At 41.5% G+C, this 5,837-nt stretch overlaps 1 pseudogene; it reads right to left on the reverse strand.

Moving 5' to 3' along the window:
• Window positions 1-700: 700 nt before the first annotated feature.
• On the reverse strand, window positions 701-1,622 carry LOC105943280 (craniofacial development protein 2-like; annotated as a pseudogene).
• Between the last annotated feature and the right edge of the window lie 4,215 nt (window positions 1,623-5,837).

Here is a 5,837-nt window from a genome sequence, read left to right on the forward strand (position 1 = left end):
ACTTTTGTGAAACCTCAATGACTGTGTGGATATGGTGGATTATGCTGAATCCTTCTAGGAACCTGGCTTACTCACATGGTTGTCTTTCATCTAGTGTTCTGCCAATCTTACTCAGGATGATTCCAGTGAACAACTTGTAGACTACGGACAACAGGCAGATTGGGTGATAGTTGCCAATGTCATGAATATTTCCCTACTTGTGCAACAGAACGGTCCTGTTGATTTTTCAATGGGATGGAAACTTGCATTTAGAGAGGTAGCGTGTGAAGAGCCAAGCCAGTGTATTGATGAGTACTGGTGGCAGATTCTTCAGGTGTTCGGGTCTGACCTTGTCTGGACCGGGTGCTGTACACTTCTTTACTAATGAAATGGCATGTCGGATTTCAGAAGAGAGAACACTGTGAGCGAAATATCCATTCTGTAGAATTTAGTATGTGGGCAGGTGGATGTGGTTATCGAAGAAATCTGAGTAGACGTCATGTATAACCTTTTCCATTGTCCTTCTGGAAGATGTGATAGATCCACCAGGACATCACAAGGCAGTTATCTTGGTCTTGTAGTTGGCGAGGGACAGGTGGGTGTTGAGAATACTTTTCCCAGCTTCTGCCACATCAGTCAACACCGCTAATCCTCTCTCTCTCTCTGAGGTCTTCCTTTATTGTATCTCTGCACAGCTTTGTGAGTTGGTTGGTGAATGAGCTCAGGAGTTTCTGCGGACAGGCATTTTTTTGTGGCTTACTCTCTCGGCATTCCTCACACAGTCATGGAAATGCTGAACTAGTTGATCATATTCCTTGTTGATGTGTCAATGACGGCATCCTCCTATGTTGCTGCAATAGTGCCAAAGACCTTCCAGTTTGTGGTCGTTCTGGGAGTTCTCTTCTTAAACTTTTCAGCCTTTTCTCCCCACTCCGTGAAGTAGAATTTCTCACTAAGGAAATGGTGATTGGATCCAGTTTGGAATTTTGGGACAACAGCGACATCACTCAGCCAAAACCGTTAATTGAATATGATGTAGTCAATTTCGTTGTGGAACTGTCCACCAGGAGACTCCCATGTCCTAATTTTAGATTCGACCTTCTGGAACTGTGAGTTACCATGGATGGTTTTGGTCAACATGATGAACTCAGACAGTCTCTCACCCATTTGTTCCATTCTAGGCCATGGGTCCTGATGTGGAGTTCTTCGGGTGACATTCTTGGTCCTATCTTGGTGTTAAAATCACTGACAATGACCTTGTAGAAGGTGTTATCTTCTTTATAGAACTTTTCCAGCCCTGTGTAGAACTTCTCAATTTCTTTTTTGTTGTAGTTAGATGTTGTTGTGTAGACTACAAAGATAGCAACTGCTAGCAATGAGCCACATCTATTCAAACATAAGTGTTAGATATGTGTTATTACACATTTGAATGAATTGATGTTCATGGCCAAGTTTGTGTTGACGAGGACACTGACACTACCACCGCCTCTACTGTGGCATGTTCCGAGGAACAGTTCTTCTCCAGTGTCAAAAATGGCACGATGTGATGGATGCTTTCTCATCTCGGTCAGTCCAATGACGTCATACTTGATCTTCTGCGCTGGCACCATCAGGCTCTTGATGGATACTTCCAATGCCAGCATAAGTGCATTAAAAGTGCAGACAATTATTTAAGTCCTGCTTCATTTTGGCAGCCTAGCTCTGCCTTGGGATTTTAGCAGCTTCTTCTTGCTTGTCCTTCTCAACGCTGCTATATTGGGGACTCTTCCAGGGTCAGGGGAGTGAGGCCCATTTTTATTGTTTTTGGCATATTGAATATGCCATGGGTAGCTTGCCAGGCTCTGCCATGTGGGTGGAATACCCTCAGTAGCTAGCCAGGCTCTCCAAGAGGGACTGAGACTTTTGGGGTGGCCTCTCATCACCCTCCTAGGTACTCCCAGTCTACAAAATGCAAGCTTTTTGTAGACAGCATGTTGTAATGATCTGCATGCTGACAAACATGCCACACACCTCGTGCACGGACATGATGCTCATGTACAGAAGGTACTGGCCAAATCAACACAGTTGATGCAAGGAGTCCAGCCCTGCACCTGCCTGCGTCTCTGGGAAGCACCTGTTGGTTCACTTTTGGTCAGTTGGCACTGTTGTCACGCCCTTGCCACTATGAGGCGGTGAACCATCAAGGGGAACTATGATAAGTATGTCTGCATATTCCTTTCAATAAAAAAAAACTATTGGTTTGTGTGCTTTGGAAAGATACTTAGGAATGAAATTGCTAGATGATATAAAAGTTCCAGTTTCCAGTTTTTGAGAAATTTCCATATTGTTTTCCATAAAAGCTTACTTATCATTTGCCTGGAACACTTATTACTACTGCTTTGTAGTACAGCTTGAAGATGGAACATTTTCCCTAAGTAACTATTTTTCTCATTCCACTCATCAGTGAGAACAAAAATCTCTTTAGAAAATTGGTTGAAAATATTAAAAGGGCAACACATGAATATATAGAGTGAGTGGTGCACTCCTCTGCTCTATATTCCCTCCCTTTATTATTAGTTATAGTGTATATCTCTTAGGAACTCACCATGGTTTCCTGTTGTTAGAATAATCTCTCAAGTGCCTTTGACATATCATCTTTCACAAAAGTACTAGATTTTCTTTCTTTTCTTAAATATGCTCAGTATGGTTCTACCCTTTATATTCTTTTCATTTTACATTTATTATCCTATTATGAATTCCCTACTCCTTATAATTTGTATTTGATTAAGGCAAAGTCTTAAAACACCAGGATTCAGGAATGTGACTCTCAGTAGAGAGAGTGAGAGAGAGGCTTGTATGGAGTTAACTTTCAAGAATGGACCCTAAATTGGTATGAGTAGGTGGCTATGAAAGAGAAAGTGAGGTCACAGACCCATTGAGTGGAATATTGCAGATTCAAGAGGAATATAGGCAGCCAACCATCGGGAGAAACCTAAGGAAACCAGTCATGCAGACACCAAGATCTGGAACTTTCAGGATGTAAGGAAGGGCGTTCCTGTTCCTTGCGCTGACAATGTACTAGTGTATAGTACTGATGCATGGCAGCTCCCCAAAATTAATACAATTCTGGTGGGGAGGATAGTAGCTTCATAAGCATGAAATTAAATACAAATTTTATTGTAAACTATGTTGTCTCTACACACACACAGAGGGAGAGGGAGACACAGAGAGAGAGAGAGAGAGAGAGAGAGAGAGAGAGAGAGAGAGAGAGAGAGAGAGAGAGAATAATTCACAAAAGTACCTGCTGTAATACTGGCTACCCCTTCCAAAGTGATTTCTAATCTATTAGGAAATCAAGAAGAAAAAAACAGATATGGTTTCCACAGGGTATAAAGATTTCCAGCAGGAGTCTCAAAGGGCTCTTGTTTTCAAACACCAGGGTGGTTTGTTTTTTTAAAATATTTGTAGTCAGCAGGATCTGTTTCTGCTTAAAAGGGTGGTCATTAGTGTTGTGCCTTAAGATGTCCATTTCTCCTGAGAAAATGGGAAGGACATTATTTTTGGTCTGTGTAAAGGGAGAGGACAGTCATGTGACTTGTTCTGACCAATAAGATAGAAATAGAAGTGATGCCTGTCGTTTCTAGGCTGAAAGTTTCAGAGTCGAAGTGCACTTGGTTGTGTTTATTTTTCTGCTTTGGCAACTGAAACAGAATGAGCCAGGTCCCTGCCTCATGTGTCCTGCGAGAAAATGATGAAGAGCAGAAGTGCCAGACTGGCTGTGATGGTCCCAAGAGCCAGAGGAAAGAGTTAATGTTATTTCAGACCCTGAGATATGCTGGATCTTGATATTTCAGAGAAACTTGGCTCATGCTCCCCATTTTTTAAGAACTTGTTTTTCCTATTTTTAATTTTGCTTTAGAAATGTGATTCTTATAGCCTACATTGACTGTTGACTTTGAAGGACTGAAACCAATTTGGGAGGATGAATGACAAATGTAATGAACAAGTCACTCAACACATAGCTTTGAGGTTCTTACAGCAGATATCTCGGTGCTTCGGAACACTCAATGGACAAGGAGTTATAGAAGCATGTTTCTGGACAATGGTGGGAATTTCTGTGATATGGCAAAGTGTCCCTTTCTTCCACATAGAAATCAAACTCTTTTGCATTCTTCATGCCCAAACATTTCCTAAGATTTGCTTAGCTGACTCTCAGTTCTCTGTGTTCCCACTTTTTCGGTGCCTTTTCTATGCCATTTCCTTAAGGCAGGGTGCTTCAAAGGGCAGAACTCAGCACTGCTCCTGGCAATAGCTACAACTCTTTCTCCTGAGATTGGAGATCAGGGAATCTAGTGGGATCCTGTCCAATTTCCCAGACTTTTATGCATTCTGACTTCAAAAATCCACACCAATCTGGAAGCATATGGATACCATTTATTTCATTTCCTTTGCAGAAGAGTACTTTAGGAATCACTTCTTTCTTTCCCCCAGCCCCCAGTTTTTCCCTGTCTTATCATTTGAAGCCTAAAGAGGAATTAAATTAATCTTGAAAGAGTGTTTATGAATTAGATTGCGACCATTATTTAAATGATTAAATACTCAAGAGAAATGATCCATCCCAGAGACCATGTCACAAGAGGGAACCATGGTTACCATCAATTGCTGTTCATTTTCCATAAACATGGCTATGGGCCAACCTTATGGGGATAGTGTAATGCTGGTAACTGATGGATTTGGCGTCTCCGTCTGTTTCTGTCCTTACCCCCACAGCACTTGTTCTGTGTTCATTATGATTCTTGGAGTACCAAAACTTCTACTACATAAGGGATTTTATTTCCAGTCCAGACTGTTGAAACTACCATCCACTTTGGAAACACAGTCCTGTGTCTATTTTCATATTAGGGAATTATTACAGAGCTGAAATCAGTCCACTGTCGGATTCACTCATCTGAAAGGGGTCCTGGTTTGAAGGAATAGTCCAGCATAAGCCACTGAAATTATTTTCTTCTTAATTTGTTTTGTTCTGTTTTGTTTTCTTTGGGGGCAGGGTAGGGCTCACACCCAGTAGGACTCAGGAATTACTCCTGCCTCTGTGCTCAGGGATTACTCCTAGCAGTGCTGAAAGTGGGGGAAGCACATATTTGATACAAGGAATCTTACCGAGGTCAAACGCATGTGAGACAAGTGCTCTACTTGCTGCACTATCTCTTCAGCCCCAGCTGTTGAAATAACATATTTCTTAAATTGACAAAAATGTCTTTACATAAACAAAATCTAGCACTTTGCAGACCACTGTTGTTTATGGATTTCAGATCTTAGAGGTGAGTCCATCAAGAAGAACTCTTTGGATCTAAGATGATTGCTCCATCCTGTTTCCAGCTGGTCTCGTGCTTGGCTCCACCGCATCCCTTCCACTCTGAGCAACTGGAACTGAATTTATGCTGCGCAGAATCAGGACCTTCAGTCTAAGCCCAAGTCAGCAATCTTTTCACTCCTTCCTTTCTGAACTTATCAGAGACAAACCAATCATCTAGGGGGGTTATTAGAATCATGCAAGTGACCTAATTTGATCAAACTGTATGTGGAAGATATTTATTTGGGACTTTTTGGGAAAGAAACTTCCTTCATTTTTGGAGGGCCATTTTGGGAAGTGGCCATCATACTCTTCTCCAGAGTAAATGAGGAAGAAGTGCATAAAAAGGATCACACTGATTTTAGGATCACAGCTGTCTTATGATGACTCTCCTGGAAAGCAGTGGAAGAGAGAGGAAAGAGAAGAGGATTCCTATCTCCCAACATATTATGCTTTCAGTGTTTCTTTTTAATTGTATGAAATAATTAAAGTTCCCTTATTTGGGGACAGTTTTAGTGTCTTTTAA

The sequence above is a fragment of the Sorex araneus genome, chromosome 5, assembly GCF_027595985.1.
Source record: "Sorex araneus isolate mSorAra2 chromosome 5, mSorAra2.pri, whole genome shotgun sequence".
NCBI lineage: Eukaryota > Metazoa > Chordata > Mammalia > Eulipotyphla > Soricidae > Sorex > Sorex araneus.